The sequence below is a fragment of the Puntigrus tetrazona genome, chromosome 4 (assembly GCF_018831695.1).
Source record: "Puntigrus tetrazona isolate hp1 chromosome 4, ASM1883169v1, whole genome shotgun sequence".
NCBI classification, from domain to species: domain Eukaryota; kingdom Metazoa; phylum Chordata; class Actinopteri; order Cypriniformes; family Cyprinidae; genus Puntigrus; species Puntigrus tetrazona.
Genome location: NC_056702.1, coordinates 22527824 through 22547297, shown reverse-complemented (window position 1 = coordinate 22547297; position 19474 = coordinate 22527824). Strand labels below are relative to the sequence as shown.

Below are 19474 nucleotides of genomic sequence, written 5' to 3'. Positions count from 1 at the left end.
AATAAAGTAAGTTTTGAGTAAAGTGGACTATTAATCTCATAAACTGTTTTATGTAGCATGATGCTAATGTTAGCTCTAATGCAGATGCATTTTGTCGTAATACTGCATGTAGAGTTGTAAGAAAAATGTTTTGTTGTATTTATTTAAAAAAATCATTTGATAATAGTTGGGTACAGGTTCCTGGTTCCCAGTTTTCTTAAACTGGTTTGTCTGGCCTTTTTTTAATTCAACACATTTCTAAGCCATTATGCTAATGCTAATTCTCAAGTTTTAAGCAGTTTGAATCACATACTTCGCCTGCAGCATTTCATTCCCTTTCCTCCACTATTTTTAGATGCATTTTGTTCATAGAAATGTGTTATTTAGTGCTGTAATTCGACGTTACAGCTGAAGTTGGATGTGCACTGTGGCCAAACCAGTCTAATCGATAATGAGAATTATTGTCCATTATTTCCTTTATCAATAATTAATCGATTTTAACGATTAGCTGTTGCAGCTCTAGATATGCTATTTACAAAGTGTGCAGTTTACAAGTGTATAAATGTGGATTTTGTGTTAAATATCAATAAACCAGGTGTGATGATAGATGTATAGCTAGAAAGTTCATCGTTGAGGTTAATAAACAACCATGACTAATTTAATGCATTTTTTCGTCATTGAAATGCATGACAGATGTACTTGGTTCTACGCTGGAGGAGGCAGATTAAAATCACAACGGTGAGTGGAAGGATGTGGGTTGTGGGTATTTGGGGTGACGTCTTCGATGCGACTGTGGGAAAATATGTAAATGCAATTTTTTGATAGATACTGTGATTTGATTTGCAATTTTAAATTTGCAAAGTCAAGCTTCAGCTCAATATTGTGATCAATAATGTGCAGCACAGTATGAGTATCATTACACAGCTGAAAAACATCACAGAAATTTTCTTTTGGGTATTATTCCATTAGAAATTACTTTTTGTTCTATTGGTTGCCATCCCACCAATAGAGTCCATCAGATACCATTATAGTTTACATTGAAACCAATGCAATTCCCATTACAACCTTTCATTCCAAGATAATAATGGTCTAAGTAAAATTAGCAAGCATTTAGACTGAATGTACGTTTGTTTTCAAAACAGCTGACACAGAACAGGTGCGTCAGGCTCTATATTAACAGAAACACTGCCGTAAAGACTGCAGCCTTGGAGCCAAATGTGTATCAATGAGAAACCGGTCAGGAGATCGCTGCCACGTGGGGCAGAGAGAATGAGGCAATGACAAACATTCGGTGGTAATCAAGCAATCATAAGTGCAAGGGTTTGTGGGAGGCGAGTCCAGAACACACTAACAAACATTCCTGGAAAGTGCCCTCTGAAGACTCAGGAACTGAAAGAAGTCATTAAGGTTCTTTAGGTATTTACTACCTGTAAATTTATAATGCAGTTTTTCAAATATGCTTATAAAATCACCTTTGGAAAACTGCATTACAAAATTCCAGGTGTTCTATGATGGTTTTCTCATCAGATTATTTTAGTAGGCATTGCCTGCTTTGAACATAGCGATCCAGTGAATGTCAAACCTCAGTATGTTCAGTTGACAGTGTGGACTCTTCAGTCCATCAAGCAGCTTCACTCCTGAATCCTGAAGGTCATTGTTACTCAGGTCCAGATTCCTCACATAAGAGTTTGATGATTGAAGAGCCGAAGACAGAATTTCACAGCATTTGTCATCAAAACCACAGCCGTCAAATCTGCCAAACAGACTGTTTTAGTCCTTTTTTTAATATTGTACTCTGCATAGCCAGAAATGATCAATTATTTCACATATTTTTGGATAATTCTTTAGTGATGTAGAACAAAATGTTTGATTGAAGAGCAGTTAGTGAAATACTCACAGAGCTTTTCTGCAGCATCTCACAGCTGGAATGAGTCTCTTGATATCCGCTCGTTTTGATGTGTATCTCTTCGGTTGAACTCATCAGCACCTTCTCTGATATCAGCAATACATAAGTCAAGACTGTGCACATTGAAGATGAGAGTTTTCTTCCTGGATGTTCATTTGAACTGAGATACCTCTGGATTTCCTCATTATAATGAATGATCTTTGAGCTCAAGTAAGCAGTAGAACAGGTTGACTAAAGCTTCATCTGAGATATTTTACTCGTTTTGTTTTTGTTTAATGTATTCACTTATTCTTGTGATGCTCTCTGTAGTGTCTTCAGTGTGTGTGATCAGGCCTTTGAGCAGGATTTGACTGGATTTCAGTGAAATGCCCAACAGAAATCGCAGGAACAGATCCAGATGTCCTCTATGACTCTCCATGGCTTTTTCAATGGCTTTCTGCAGTAACTTCTCTAATGTGAGATTTTTGTCTGGATTATCAAAGAAAACTGAAGCTCTCGTATGTTCTTGTTCAGGTAACAGAGGAACACATGCACTGCAGCGAGAAACTCTTGAACACTCAGATGCACAAAGCAGAAGATCTTTGCTCCAGGAAGTCTGTTTTCCCTTTTGAAGATCTCAGCGATCATTCCTGTGAACTCAATTTCAGTGCTCGCATCAATACCACATGCTTTCAGATCGTCCTTATAGAACACAATCTGTTCCTTCTTCAGCTGTTCAAATGCTAAGCAGCTAACTTCACAATCATCTCTCTATTTAATTGTAAGTGCTCTGTACGTTCTCTTTCATCTTGTTCATCATATTTCTGGTTCTTCATGTCCATCTGTATCAGCAGAAAGTGAATGTACATTTCAGTCAGTGTTGTGTTGATGTTCTCTTCATTGTTCTCAGAGAGAATATCCTGAAGTACTGTGGCTGTGATCCAGCAGAACACAGGAATGTGGCACATGATGTAGAGACTACGAGATGTCTTAATGTGTGAGATAATTCTGGAGGACAGACTCTCATCTTTGATTCTCTTTCTGAAGTACTCCTCCTTCTGTTGGTCAGTGAATCCTCGCACCTCTGTGAACAAACCTACATACTGAGGAGGATCTGATTGGCTGCTGATGGTCGTGATGTCACCCAGACAAGAGCTGATGGAAGCAGTTCACCTTTGACCAGGCTTGTAAAGACCACATTTACAGATGCTCTTTCCTCAAATGTGTTCAATGTTTCACTTTTAAAGTTCAATGGCAGTTGACTCTCATCAAGTCCATCAAATACAAATACAAGCTTATATTCCTCATATAGCTTTAATTTCTCTAGGTTCTTCACTTCAGGATAAAATTTCAGCAGAAACTCATGTAGATTGACCTCTCGGTCTTTAATAATGTTGATCTCTCTGAATGGAAGCAGGAAAACACAGTGTATATCCGGATTAGTTGTTCCTTCTGCCCAGTCAGGATAAATTTTTGCACAGAGACTGTTTTTCCAATCCCAGCGACTCCTTGGTCAGCACAATCTTCTTCTTGTTATTTTTCCTAAGTTCAGTGAATATATCATTGCATTTAATTGGTTTTTCCTGTGTTTTTCTCGCTTTAAAGCACCATCGATCTGTTGAATCTCATGTTCGTGATTGACATCTTCCATATCTCCCTCTGTGATGAACAGTTCTGTGTAAACAGCCTTGAGTTGTGCTTCATTTTCTTTTTTGCCCTCAAAAATACATTCTGCTTTCTTCTTCATGTTTTTTTGTGAGTTTCAAAAAGCTTTTCAGCTCTGTAATAAAAAAATAAATAAATAAGACTGAGGGAAAAAAAAAAACTTTGAGAAATATTTTTATATAAATATTATTAATAACAGATGCAGACAGATTCATTTCATACTTCTGAAAACATCAGACAACATTATTAACAACTTGATTTTTCATGTTTTCTGTATCTCCTTTTTAGACCACTTTGAATTGGATATCACTAGAGAAACAATCTTCTTTATATTTGTATAAAATGATGAGGTACTGTAATTGCTGCTTGTGGTATATTTTCTTGTTTCTAATTAAAGACAGTGATTAATATTTGCTCCAGGTATGTTGTGAATTACCTCCAGTAGCAACAGATATATTCACGTCGCCCTCAGTCTTAGCTGTAAGAGAGAGAAAAAGAAAATTTCTCACTGGAAAACATTTATCAGAACCATATCAGTAGAGCAAAGAGGAAAAGAAGTTTCACTTTAAAATATTTAAACAAGTTACATTCACAGTGAAGTAAATGTTACCTTGCTTGTGTTCTTTCACCAACCGTTCAGCCAGATCATTTTGTTTCATCTTTCTCAGGATGCCATGACCTCCACAGCTTCTTCTGCTCTAAAACACACCACCATCTTATCTACTGTGTCGAATCTATCTGCCTTCTCCATTTCAGACTTGGATATATGCTTATGTGCATTCATTAGGCGCCAGTGAAACTCCTTTAGTTCAGCGTCTACCAGCTGCTTCAGTGAATCCACGAGCAGCTCTTTAACAAACGCCATCTTCCTTCAACAACTCACAGCTACAGAAAAACACAAGAACTTCCACTCTTAACACATCACAGTGCTCACCTTTCATATTGTAAGTTTAAAATCTGTACAATACATAACACTTATTAATCCCTATTTGTCCATATTTAATCACGTTTTTGAATATTTTATGATGACGTTAGTATTTTATGCTTACTTGAATAAGGAAGTGACTTTGCGCTCCACAGCTCAAGATTTGCTTTGATTAAGACGTTCGGTTTTTAGACAAGTTCTCAATATGTCCTTGGTTTCTTCATTAGGTCCATGTAAATTTCCAGATCAGCAAATAATAAAGATCAGTTTTTAAAAATAAAACGGTCAAGTGTGAACACTGAATGTACAACTCAACTTCTGCTTTCACTTCTGTCTTGCCAAAAGGAAATGCAGTTAGAGTTTCCTTGTTTACATTCAAATAACAGACTGTTTTTGTCAAGTTTCTGGTAACACTTTATAATAATGATGAGGTATTGAAGTCAAAAGGAAGTCAAAATGAAGTAATGAAGTCAAAAAGTGTTTGATAATAATAAACTAATCATTTAAACATTAATGTACATTTGTATAAGATAGATAAATGGTATGCTGCCATGTGCTTTAAATGTTCTAAAACTGTTTTTTGTACATAGTGAAATAATCATTATTAGTAAATGCTTAACAGTTATTTAATATATTATAAATTATTTTGTAGGGGATCAGCGAGAATCAGCCAACTTAAGATTTGATCAAATTACTAAAACTTGAGAAATCGAATTCCGCTAAGAGGTCCAGGACCAGACAACAACGTCCTAAATCTGCCCATGATACCATGGGCAGATTTATTAACAAAAAAGAACACTTCCATGAACTACCATGTGTCATGTGAATCTGTTGTTTCTCCCTTTCATGTTTGGTAACATTCGAAAAGTCTCAAAAGCGCGTTTGTTCAATTAGTCTCAATTTCATAGCAATCACTTGTACTATAAAAAGATTAAAAACGTTGTAGAACTGTGTTTTATTGAAAATAATTGATTTAATATATCTGCTCCTTCAGCTTTAAATAATTTGTTTACTCCTTATTGATTGCTAAAAATGATTGCCTTTTATTTTTGTTTGTTTCATTGGGTGCACGTGTGAGCTAGAAACCCTGTTAACCCTCCCATAAAGCCTTGCACTCATGATTGTTTGATTACCACCCAATCTTTTTCCACACTGTTATAGAGTGGTCCATTAAGGCAAAAAGTGTTTAAAGTTGATTCTGCTGTTAAAGATATAGCTGAAGTGATTGAAAACACACACACACACACACACACACACACACACACACACACACACACTTACCAGTTCCAGCGTTGCTACTTTTTCAAAACAAAATAGTCACCCAGCCAGCATCTATGTCACTGCTGGAACGTGACTGAAGTACAGTACCTTTAATTTACAAAATGTATTCAAATAGTCAAGTCTGCTTTATTGTTGTATTGCAAATATGAAAACATTATGAAATATTTGGATTTGTGCTGAATGATAGAGGTAGGATAAATCAGCATAAAGTTCCATTTCACAATCAGTTGACTGCACAATTTTTAAATTATACTCCTTTGTCAGACTATGCGAGAGACGCAATCAAAATCCATGGGCTTTGTTTTCAAGTGTGCACTCAAACATTTGGAAGTAGGCCTCTATGTCATGTCATGTACAGTCATCTTGGGCCGTGACCGGGTGGCCTGCACACGGGGGTCAGGAAGCGCTCTGCCTCCCCTTGGCGTGTAGCCAGATGCTCCATAATTTGCTTCTGGTGGATGCTAACCTTGGTAAGCCGCTGTAAGACTTCTTCCATCGTAGGAGGAGGAGAGCGTCGCCCGACTGTGGAACTGTGGAACTTCTCCACCAGTGTGGCGGGAGAAGAATCAAGCGACAAGGAGAGCTTAATAAAAATAACCCAGAGGGTGGATTTATTAAAAATAAATAAACATATCTGGTGAGGTAGCTCCAAATGAAGGTCCTCTGATGTGGGTGGGGGTAGCAGCAGATTAGATTAGAATATTAGATGTTTTGTTTTTAAATGTTAGCTTTATATTCTATATTTATATTCTTTTACTACTTTGTTGATTTCAGAAGCAGTACCATTATTGTTTGTCTGAGAGATCAAACGCAGGATATATAATGTCTAATGATTAGGGGGATTGTTTTCTTGGTAATGCTAAATGAGAACAGAATAATCGTCTTTATTTATTTTATTCCTTTCCCTCATCGGGTCATCTCAAGGTTACATACCTCTAGCTCTGATCATGGCTCTGTCTGCCTGCCTGAAGGTCTCACTGTCACAACGAACGTCCTGAAAGCAAAGAACTCTTTTACTTACCCTAACAAAGTTTCGATTAAGCAATCTGCTTCTGCTTTTGTGTTCAATATATATGGCTTGTAGCCGCGCCTTACTCCTGCTTATTAAAACTCACCTTATGCTTGACTTCAGTGTTTGTCTCAAAAAGCTGCTTGTCAAATACTGGTGCAATCAACAATGGTAATATTAAAGGATTAGTTCACTTTCAAATGAAAACACACCCCCATGTCATCCAAGATCAGCTGACTAATCGACATGGGGGTGAGTAAACTATCAGGAAAACACGAGCAATTAATATCTTATTGTAAAAAGACAGCATTTAATCAGATTTTGAATGTGTGTTACTTCCGGCTCTGGGGTTTTTCTGCACAACCGATACTCTGGAGAATGAGCAGCGCGTGCACGTCTTCTATCCGGATCAGCCAAACAGATCGATTTTTTTCCTTTTTTGTTTGTTTTGTTTTTGGCTACTTTATCGTTCGCAAGTAATACAAGCCGAAGCTTTGGAGCCGATCGTCTGATCTCAGATCGCCGTGAAACTTATTTCTGTCATATTTTCTGGTGAGTAGTAATAATTTCATATGTTGATGTAATATATGAATGGTTCATCGGATAGGTGCGTTGTGGGATATTTTCTATCCTTTGTGAATATATATTACTGACGTTTTATTTTTTATATTTTTATACAAATGTTTTGTATTAATTCACTGTTTATTTTGAGCAATTATAATCAGCTATGGTATTTAAATACAAAATAGCAAATATATCTTTTAAGTAGTATGGTATTTGTGCAAGCAATATATTGTGCAAAAGAATGTTAGTTGAACAGGGAACTGTCAGCTAACGTCCCTGGCCTATGTCTGCGTGCAGAGGAGTGATAAGCAAATTGCATGCTTGGGAGTTGAAAGGGTCAGGGTCATGCATGTCTCTCTTCAGGTTCTATAGGTCACAGATGGAATGAGGAGGTCAGCTTTCTTGAAAAGAGGATACAACACCGAATGGGCAATGGAGTCAGATAACGAGAGGGGTGTGAACTGAAGAGGGACGACGATAAATATTGAGAACTGCTGGAGTGTGGACACACTCTCTTGTGTGAATGAACTCAGCAGCTGATGTTTGTATCATATGCATCTGTCGAATAAATGATTTGGAATATAAAGTTATGTCTCCTCTTCGATAAAAGAATGCGCATGGATTGCAGAAAATAATTAGCACAACAGCGTGCTTGTCTATTTACCATCGAACTCGATTAAAGTTTACCGCCATGGTGTTTACCGAGGAAGTCAACAGCTGCAATGATTGCAACGTGTTTATTTTTGCAGAATCGAAAATGATTTCGTATTATTTCTAAAGCGAAAGTACAGCAGATGAAACAAAACCTCACGGAACTTCCGGGTGTAATGACTGGTCGAAGACAGGAGGATCCATTTGCGACAGAGTTTATTCATGGTCGGACAGGCAGGGTCAAACAGGAGCGAACAACAATATACAAGGGGAATCCAAGAGACGTAAACAATAACAGGCAGAAGGTCGGTAGGCAGGCAGATATCAATCGTATGAACAAACAAGGTCGAGGTCGGCAACAGGTAAACAAACACAAGGATAAACGCTCAGAATTGTTGTGGTGACAAACAAGACTTCAATGCAATGAGTGGTGGTTGGAAAGTTCATTATAAAGGGTGACGGAATGAGGAACACCTGGCGGTGCTAATCAGTCCAAGCACGGGGTTGTGGGAAACTGAGTCTTTAGAGTGATCAGTACTCTGGTGAGGGCTCCCTCCGGTGGTGGTCGAAGAGAGAGCCACAGAGGTGCTGTTCGTAACAGAGTTGTTCTTGGAACCTTCTGACTGCTCCTCGGAGATGAGCGTGAGCAGAATTCCAAACTTCCTCACTCCTTTGCAGCCATGAGTTGATTGCGGGTAGTGCTGAGGGTTCTCCAGACCAGGGAAATAGTGGAGGTTGAAAGCCCAGTACGCATTGAAAAGGAGTCAGCCCGGTAGATTGCTTTCTCAGAGAGTTCTGCGCATACTCAGCCCAGACAAGATAGCGGCTCCAATCGTGTTGATTGTCGTGGCAGTAGCTCCGCAGAAATTGAGACAGTTCTTGATTTAGACGTTCAGCTTGACCATTGGATTGGGGGTGATAGCCTGACGTTAGAGTCACGTTAATGTTGAGTTGAGAACAAAAGGCTTGCCAGACTCGAGAGGTGAACTGTGGGCCACGGTCAGAGACAATATCTTCGGGTAAGCCATAGAAGTGGAAGACTTGCTGCAAAAGCACCTCAGCAGTCTCCCAGGCTGTGGGTAATTTCGGCTAAGGTATGAACCTGCAAGACTTGGAAAACCGGTCGACAACCGTGAGCACCGTAGTAAAGGAATTGGAGACCGGTAGATCAGTTACAAAGTCAATTGCAATATGAGACCATGGTCTTTCTGGTATGGGTAGAGGTTGTAGGAGTCCTGCTGGGCGTTGATGAGAGGTTTTAGAGATGTTGCATGTTTCGCACTGTTGCACGAAGTGGATGGTGTCCGAGCGTATGGTTGGCCACCAGAAGCGGTTGTTGGCTAGCTAGCTGAAGGGTGGCTGTGATGCCTGGATGACCGGCGCTGGGGGTATCATGAACCCAATGGAGAACTCTTGGTCTTAACGCTTGAGGCACATAAGTTAGGTTGGGGGCATGCTGGGGGAGTTGGTTCAGAAAGTTGTGCCTCCGAGATCTCAGTCATGATGTCCCACTGGACTGGAGCCACAATACTGAGTTGACGGTAGAATGGGGTCTCGGGAGAATTCGCAGGGGTGTTCTCGAACTGCCTGGATAGGGCATCTGCCTTAGTGTTCTTTGAGCCTGGGCGATACGTGAACCTTAAAATCAAATCTGGAGAAAAACAGAGACCATCTAGCTTGTTGTGAGTTAAGGCGTTTGGCGGACTGGATGTATTCAAGGTTTCTGTGGTCGGTCAGGATAGTGAACGGGAATTTTGCCCCCTCCAGCCAATGCCGCCACTCCTCAAGAGCGGATTTCATCGCGAGGAGCTCTCTATCCCCCACATCGTAGTTGCGCTCCGCTGAGTTAAGCTTGCGGGAAAAGTAGGCACATGGGTAAAGTTTTACTGGGTGCCCGTGACGTTGCGACAGAATGGCTCCAATGCCTACATTCGAGCGTCAACCTCAACTATAAACTCCCGGTTGGGGTCTGGGTGATGGAGTATCGGAGCGGACGTGAACTTATCCTTGAGTAGGTCAAATGCTTGGATGCTGTCGGGTGACCACGATAGGCAATGTGAATTCCCTTTGACTAGTGAAGTGAGGGGAGCAGCTACAAGACTAAAATTGCGAATGAACCTTCGATAGAAGTTAGAGAAGCCCAGAAATCGTTGTAACTCGCGCGGCCACTCCACGACTGCTTTGACCTTGTGCTCGTCCATCGTTACCCCCTCCGCACTGATGATGTACCCTAGGTAAGCCACTTGGGTCTTGTGGAATTCGCATTTTTGAAGCTTGGCGTAAAGTTGATTATCGATTAAGCGTTGGAGAACTGACCTGACATGAGTGATATGGGCATCGAGGTTATCGGAGTAAACAAGGATGTCATCCATGTAGACGATGAGGAATTGATTTAACATGTCTCTAAACACCTCATTGATGAAAGCCTGGAAGACCGACGGACTGTTCGCGAGTCCGAACGGCATAATGAGGTATTCGTAGTGCCCGGATGTTGTGGAAAAGGCTGTCTTCCACTCATCTCCCTCTCTAATGTGGATCAGATTATAGGCGTTTGGAGATCTAACTTTGTGAAATACTTGGCTCTGCGGAGTTGTTCCAGGGAGGCTGGTACTAGTGGCAGCGGATAGCGGTATTTAACTGTGACCTCGTTCAGACTGCGATAATCAATACAGGGCCGTAGGCTACCATCCTTCTTCTTGACAAAGAAAAACCCCGTGGATGCTGGTGAAGTAGACGGGCGGATGAATCCCTTGGCGAGTTCATCCTCGATGTAAGCTTTCATTGCCTCTGATTCTGGTTGAGAGAGGGGGAAAACTCAGCCTCGTTGAGGAGTGCGTCCAGGTAAGAGGTCAATGGCACAGTCATACGGACGGTGAGGTGGTAGTTGAGTTGCGCCTCTTTCACTGAATGCTATGGCTAGATCTTGATATTCACCAGGAAGTTCGGGTGGAACGGTGACCTTTTCTTCAGAGGGAAGTGGCTTGGAAGGAGGTTGATGTACGGGATTGTTCAGGCAATGCTTGTGACAGTTTGATGACCAATGTGTTATTTGATGATCAGCCCAAGATATGGTGGGATTGTGAATCTCGAGCCAGGGTAGTCCAAGGACGATGCAATGTTTGGGAGATTGGATTACAAAAAGGCGAATAGACTCAGAATGAAGGGGGCGTGTTTACAGTATTAGGGCTTCCGTGACCGATGAGACATTTCCAGGTCCGAGTGGGCGCCCGTCTAGCGCTGCCACTGCTACGTGAGGTTCACATGGGGCGAGAGAGATTCCGTTAGATTCAGCAAAAGTTTTATCGATAAAATTGCCGGCTGCTCCTGAATCAATGAGGGCAACGGCCGTAATCCATGTCCGTTTCACTTTTAGTTGGACATGGATCTCAAAAGAATCAGACTGAGTTTGAGATCTTACCGCTGCAGCTTGATGGCGCTGGGGACGTGTGGGGCAAGAAATTCGGAAGTGCCCGGCCTGACCACAGTAGAGACACAAGCGCTCACGCACTCTTCGATCCCTCTCCTCGGAGTCTAAGTGGGCTGAACTGATCTGCATGGGTTCTGGTGCCGTTGATCGAACAGGACTTTGAACGGGGAAACTCGCATACTTGCCGTGGCGCGCTCTGAGAATATTATCCAGCTTGATAGCGATCTCCATGAACTCCTCAAGCGATATGCCCTCATCGCGACAAGCCAGTTCCTTTTGCAGATCCGTGTTCAAGCCTTTGCGATACATCAGCTTGAGAGGTGATTCATCCCAACCTGATTGGGCGGCAAGCGTGCGAAAAGTGAGAGTATAATCAGCTGCAGTGCTGGTACCTTGAGAGATGGCGAACAGCTGTTCTCCAGGTTCTTTCCCTCCGGTTACATGTTCGAAGACCACCCTGATTTCGTACAAAAAATCGTTGTAAGAGGGAAAAGACATATGACGCGCCTCCCAGGTGGCTGTGGCCCATTCGAGCGCTCTCCCCGTGAGCAGAGAACACACCAAAGCAACCTTGCTGTCCTCTGTGGGGTATAAACTGGGTTGTTGGCTAATGAACAAAGCGCATTGTAACAAAAACCCCTTACATTTTGCAGATGATCCGTCGAACTTGTCGGGCAGACTGAGACGAGGACTGAGGTTAGGTTGAGGCGGAGTCACGGTTGGTTGAACGGGTTGAGCGGCTTGAGCGGCATGTTGGTCTGGATTCCCAGTAGCGAAAGTTAACGTGTGGATCGATCTCACCAGTTCCTCAATTAAAGTGGTGAGCTTATGAAGTTGATGCTGGTGCGTGGCGAGTATGGAGGCTTGGGACGAGACTTCTGACATCAACTGATACATATCCGCTGGATCCGGTGGCGGCGAAGTCTTCTGTAATGACTGGTCAAAGACAGGAGGATCCATTTGCGACAGAGTTTATTCGTGGTCAGACAGGCAGGGTCAAACAGGAGTGAACAACAATATACAAGGGGAATCCAAGAGACGTAAACAATAACAGGCAGAAGGTCGGTAGGCAGGCAGATATCAATCGTATGAACAAACAAGGTTGAGGTCAGCAACAGGTAAACAAACACAAGGATAAACGCTCGAAATTGTTGTGGTGACAAACAAGACTTCGCAATGAGTGGTGGTTGGAAAGTTCATTATAAAGGGTGACGGGAATGAGGAACACCTGGCGGTGCTAATCAGTCCAAGGCACGGGGTTGTGGGAAACTGAGTCTTTAGAGTGATCAGTACTCTGGTCGAAGAGAGCCACAGAGGTGCTGTTCGTAACACCGGGTGCCAAAAAGCTATGTGCGCAGTGTATATTATCTACAATATATACACAGAGTCTGAACTTTTGCTTCCGTGCCATGTTTCTTTTTTACCACAAACTGTTTAAGCACAACTTAATTATGCAGAACGTTTACGTGAATACGAGATTAATTTAGTACAAACTCTACTTGGAGCAGAGAGATGTGTTATGTGCATATCGAAGCATGGACGTTTAGGAAAACGCGGGTTGTTTTTAAGTCTTGCTAACTCATTTTCAAGAAAAGTTAGAATAAAAACATGTTCATTTTACCCACTGATCACAATTAAATCAAAGGAGAGTCCTGTCAAAATGTCAAATGTCAAAATGAGTGAGAGGGAAGATGAGGAGGATGTTCAGAGATCTCCATCTCCAGGATCCAGCTGTGCTTCTATGAAGAGTGAAGCATCTATGAAAAAAACAGCAATTTCAGCGATGACTCCGTGCCTTTTAATCCCAGGTGAGACTACTTTTAGAGCCCTGAAACAAATTTATAATTGTACAATTAATTCTGTTTTTCTATTTGTTTTTGTCAGTAAAGAAAGAGAAATATGGTATCTCCAGTATCTCCAAAGCGAAGCGATCTTTGAAGAAGAGACGGCGACTTTTAGGTGAGATAATAACCTTTAATGGAATAAAGGTTCGGTGAAGTATCAGAATACTCCATCTTCCATCGGTGGTTCAATCAGAAGTTTACAAAGTGACGAGAGTACACTTTTTATGCAAAGAAAATAAAAACAATGCCTTTATTCACTAAACTAGGTTTGGTTGAGAGTGAAAGTCGTGCTCCTCTCTGCAAAAACACACCATAGACCCATTCACCCAAAAATTTCAAACTAATTTACTAAACCTAAAGTTTGCAACCAGGTTGTTTTGTGTCACCATTGACTTCCACAGTAGTATTTAAGTCCAGTTTGTTTCAGTTCAGTTTGTCCAATCGTCGTCGCAGGATCCTTTAAAGTTTGTTGGATATACTCAGTGACCACATCTTTATTTACTTCAGTAAATGGTATGAATGTAAATACAGGTGAGACCACTGATAATATGCATCAGACGGAAAAGGACCTCTCTGTATGTTGTTCTGATTGTTTTATTCTCATTATTTAATAAAGAACGAGGGATTTGTGGAGCATAATGCTACAAACAAACATAGACTTTCACTTTAAGTATGAAGCTTGATCTATGTCATATTGGCAAGTTTCTGGATGAAAATCATCTCGGCCTAGATCAAAGCCAGAGTTTTGTTTAGTTTTTCTCAAAAATAACACATGGCTTTTTAGAATATCTTGCTGCTCATTCTCTCTTTTATTATTTGTGCTCTTTTGTTCCTGCTATGTAAACAGAAGTACTCAGACTGGAGACCTGCGTCAGGATTCTCATCAATTAGATGATAAACTTCACCGAGTCAAACACCAACACAAAACAATCATGAAGAAGTTGTATGAGAGCCTTTGTGAAGGAATTAAACTGCAAGAAAATCAAACCCTCCTGAACAGGATATACACACAGCTCTTGATCATTGAGGGAGAGAGTGAAAGTGTGAATGAAGAACATGAGATTTTGCAGATGGAGAAAACAGCCAGAACACAACATTCACAAGACACTTCATTTAACTGCAATGACATCTTTAACTTGGGTAAATCAGGATACAAGAAGAAAGACAAACTAAAGTCTGTTCTTACTAAAGGCATCGCTGGAATCGGAAAAACCGTCTCTGTGCAGAAGTTCATTCTGGACTGGGCCGAGGGAAAGGCCAATCAGGATGTGGACTTCATGTTTGTGCTTCCATTTCGAGAGCTGAACTTGATCCGAGATCATCAGTACAGCCTTCATAGCCTCCTGTTGAACTTTCATCCTGAACTTCAAGATCTGGACCCAAAGATGTATGAAGAATGTAAAGTTGTGTTCATCTTTGATGGTCTGGATGAAAGCAGAATCACACTGATGTTTTCAGATGATCAAAAAGTTTTTGATGTGACTGAGACTTCATCGGTGGCTGTGTTAATGTCAGAGCTCATGAAAGGAGAGCGGCTTCCTTCTTCTCTCATCTGGATTACCTCCAGACCAGCAGCAGCCAGTCAGATCACCTCCAAATACATTGACCTTGTGGCAGAAATCCAGGGATTCAATGAGCCTCAGAAGGAGGAATATTTTCATAAGAGATTCAATGAAGATCTTCAAGGCAGTAGAATCATATCGCATATTAAAAGATCAAGAAGCCTCCACATCATGTGCCACATCCCTGTCTTTCTTTCTGGATCTCATCCACTGTGCTTCAGAAGCTCCTGGAAGAAGATCTGACTGCAGAAATCCCTCAAACTCTGACTGAAATGTACATCCACTTCCTGCTGATTCAGATCAACACTAGGAAACAGAAGTACGAAGACAATCCTGACAAACTTGTGCAGTCCAATGGTGAAGTGATTGTGAAACTAGCTGACCTGGCTTTCAGACAGCTGATGAAGGGCAATGTGATGTTCTATGAGGAGGACCTCATTGAGAGCGGCATAGACGTCACTGATGCTTCAGTGTATTCTGAGATTTGCACTGAGATCTTCAAGGAGGAATCTGTGATTTGTGACAGGAAAGTGTACTGCTTTATTCATCTGAGCTTTCAGGAGTTTCTGGCTGCTTTCTATGCATTTTACTCCCATATGATTGAGAACATGGAGGGACTGCAGCTGTTTCTAGGTGATAAATTTGACAGATACAGATCTGAGAAAAACTCTTTGTATGAGCTGCTAACATTAGCACTTAATAAAACCATTCAGCATAAAACTGGACATCTGGATCTTTTTCTTTGGTTCCTGTTGGGCGTTTCACTGGAATCCAATCAGAGACTCTTACAGGGTCTACTGACACACATACAGAACACCTCAGAAACCATCAAAGAAACAACACAGTACATTAAAGACAAACTCAGCAGTGATGAACCTTTCTCAGAATACAGAGCCATCAATCTCTTCCTTTGTCTGCTGGAAGTGAAAGATCAGACTCTGTCCAGAGAGATTCAGAAATTTGTAAAATCAGACAAACATTCAGCAAAGAAACTCTCTCCTGCTCACTGCTCGACAATTGCATACGTGCTTCAGATGTCGGAGGAGGTGCTGGATGATTTTGATCTCATGGAATACAACACATCAGATGAGGATAGAAAGAGACTGATGCCAGCTATAACGAACTGCAGAAAAGCTTTGTGAGTATTCATTTATTTCACCATAGAATTATCAATCAAATCAAAACTCTTGAAAATGTAGTGAAAAGTAAAGGTATAAAACATGTTATTCACAAAGAAAGATTTAACTATATGTTTAACTTAATAAACAGCTTTTAAACATAATGATAATTTGCTTGTATTACTGTTTTGTTGTGTATGTGAAGCAGGGGGCCAAGGGTTGGAGTAGAACAGAAGTTGGATGTTAAAAACAGCTTTTGATGAACAGCATTGGGGCTGTTCAGATAAGTCTAAATATAAAGCTGATCTATGTGCTTCATTACAAATTTAAGATCACCTCCGACTCATGTGTTTCGTTACAGTTTTCAGGCAACCACTAGATCAATCATGATCTGTGTTCAGAGAATGTGTTGTCACACAGAATATTAGTAATGTAATAAAAGAAAATGATTTCATGCAAAAAAATGAAAAAATGTCACTTTAATGATCCATCTCCTCTTTATTGCATTCCATATTATCTGTCATAGACTTGCTGGATGTCATCTCTCTGAACGGCATTGTGAAAGCTTGTCTTCACTCATACAATCCCCAGACTCCCATCTTAGAGAGTTGGACCTTAGTAGCAATGTCCTGAAAGATTCAGGAGTGAAGATACTCTCTATTGGACTGACGAGTTCAGAATGTAAACTGGACATGCTCAGGTATTTATTTATTTATTCAGCTTACTGGCATACCAGACTCTTGCAGTATGTTTCATCAAACTAGGTTCTCATTACTGTTGTACATTTTTGCATGTTCAGAAGAAATTAGCTGCCCTGTAAGGTAAAAATGTAATTTGTTATTATGTTTGTTTGCCGCTCTGTGTCCAAATTCTATTTTGATGCAGATAAATTCTCAATGACAGTTTGGATTGATATTTTCATTGATATATTTTCTGTTGTTAGACAATGAAATGAATATGAAATAATGACTAATTCACAACCCATTAAGACAACCAGCTCTACCTTTCAAGATGTTTATCTGTACAAACATCCTGATTTATAATCAGTGTCTTAAATAATAGACATTACCTGTTCTGTGAATGTCCAATGTAAAGTGGCTAGTGCAATTTTGTCCAGTGTAACTGTCCAATTGTAAGTGCGTATCTGGGGAAAGAGGGGTGAACATGGGAATCCCGGTGATTAGGTACTGGGTGTTCTCTGGTTCAGACTCAGAATGGACTGCGGGGAAGAAGCTCCTCCTCATTCTCTCTGTGTTTGCCTTCAGGGAACGCAGCGCTCTCCTGAACGCAGCAGAGAAAAGAGTCCATTGTTGGGATGGCTGAGGTCTTCCACGATCTTCCTGGCCCTGGTACAGCACCGCTTGTTGTAGATGTGCTGCAGCACAGGGAGCTCAGTGCGGATGGTGCGCTCAGCTGACCGCACCACCTTCTGAAGGGCTCGCCTGTCCTGCATGGTGCTGTTCCCGAACCAGGAGGTGATGTTTCCCGTCAGGACACTCTCAATGGTGCAGGTGTAAAAGTTCCTGAGCACCTGAGATGGGAGTCTGAAGTCCCTTAAGCGCCTCAGATGGTATAGACGCTGCCGGGCCTTCTTCACCAGGGTGTTGATGTGACAGGACCAAAACAGGTCCTGAGTGATGTGAACACCCAGGTATCGAAAACTGTCCACTCTCTCCACTGGGGTCCCGTTGATCTTGATGGGATGGTAAAAGCGCCCCATCAAGATCAACAGGACCCCAGTGGGTATTCAGGTATTCCATAGTGGATTTGGAGGTATGTTCAGGATCATTGTCCTGTTGTAGAAGCCATCCTCTTTTCAGCTGTAGATTTTTTCAGATGGTGTGATATTTGCTTCCAGAATTTGCTGGTATTTAGTGGAATCCATTCTTCTCTGCAATGTTTCCTGTGGCACTGGCTGCAACACAATCCCAAAGCATGATAGATCCACCCCCATGCTTAATAGTTTGGAAATGCCGCTCCTTTTTTCTCCAAACATGCCTTTGCTGATTGTGGCCAAAGAGTTCTATTTTAACTTCATCAGTCCACATCACTTGTTTCCAAAACTTCTGTTTCATACTTCTGCTGACTCTTCCATGAAGGTCTTATCTGTGCAAGCATCGCTACACAGTGGAATGGTGCATCACCACTCCTGATTCTGCTTATTCTTCCTGCAGGTTTTTTACAGTCAAATGGGGGTTTTGATTTGTCTTTCTGACCGGCATACGAGCATTTCTCTCTGAGAATTTTCTTGGTCTTCTAGATCTCATCTTGACCTACACAGTTCCCCTGAACTGCCATCTCTTAATTACATTTCTCACTGTGGAAACAGCAAGCTGACAACGCTTTGCTATCTTCTTGTAGCCTTCTCCTGCACTGTGGGCATCAATAACTTTTATTTTCAGAGTCTTACACAGCTGCTTAGAGGATCCCATGGTTGTTGAGTGCAAGTGTGTACACAAGGTTTGAAGAGTGTCTGTAAACTTTGAAAGTGGCATTTACTAATAACAGCTGTCGCCATGCTTCAGGTGTAACAAGCTGATTAAGGTTTTAAAAAAATAATAAAAAAATTAAAAAAAGAATCTGGGAATCTTTAGAGTGCCCAAACTTTTGCACAGTGCCATAATAATGTTTTTGCATAAATATTTGCTGAAAATATCACTTTTTTTTATCATTATTATCACACTTAAAGTAAGACTATAGCTTTGATCACAGGAATAAATAACATTTTACAAAATACAGTTTTGAACAGTTTAAACAAATTAACATTTTACGTCAGTCTGAGTCAATTAAACCATTTTTTGACAGGTGTTAATTACAGAACCCTTTATTGTTTTGTACAGATTGGCAGGTTGTAGATTGACTGGTCAGTGCTGTGAAACTTTGGTTACAGCTGAAAAATCATCCCTCCAACTGAGAGAGCTGGACCTGAGTAACAATGACCTGCAGGATTCCCAGTGAAGCTGCTCTCTGAAGGGCTGAAGAGTCCACACTGTCAATTGAAAATAATGAGGTTCAAGCGTTCACTTTCACTTTTTTGTTTTATAAAATAATGTTTATTGATTGTATTTGCTTTTATATAAAAACACAAATTTTCTTTTCACTAAAAATTATGAGGCTTTTGATGTTCAGTAGGAAGAGATGGCGTTCATGAAAATGTTATACTGTAGGTTTAGTAGTAGTGGCATGTGTGTGTGTGTATGTGTGTGTACATGTATTCAGGTATACCCTAAATTATGGGGGTAAAATGCCTCCACAAATATGCCAATATCCAAAATCTTTGATATATGTATATGTGTGTATATATACAAGCAATTCTTTTTTATTTTATTGACAGAAACAGAAATCTTTTCCACATCTTTCAAACAAATGTGTCAACTGAATGATAAGAAAACAGTCCTTAACAAATTTATTAGACCATCTGTCATAACTTTTGAAAAAAAGATTGGGAAAATAAAGTAGGCTAGTATTTATTCACATAATAATAAAAATGGCTTTATATGCCTTCAGTGTTGCCAGGCCCAAGACATATTTCCAGCCCAATGACAACTTAACTCAACCCGCCCA

General features: G+C 40.7%; 2 long non-coding RNA genes across 2 annotated transcripts; both read right to left on the bottom strand.

Annotated features, from left to right (window-relative positions):
- Nucleotides 1-3466: 3466 nt before the first annotated feature.
- On the bottom strand, nt 3467-4787 carry LOC122343169. The gene is made up of 4 exons (XR_006250689.1): nt 4579-4787; nt 4140-4414; nt 3966-4007; nt 3467-3644 (listed from the first exon to the last, which is right to left on the bottom strand). It is a non-coding gene; the product is annotated as an uncharacterized LOC122343169 (long non-coding RNA).
- Nucleotides 4788-5812: 1025 nt separating this feature from the next.
- On the bottom strand, nt 5813-6914 carry LOC122343193. The gene is made up of 3 exons (XR_006250715.1): nt 6851-6914; nt 6669-6729; nt 5813-6273 (listed from the first exon to the last, which is right to left on the bottom strand). It is a non-coding gene; the product is annotated as an uncharacterized LOC122343193 (long non-coding RNA).
- Between the last annotated feature and the right edge of the window lie 12560 nt (nt 6915-19474).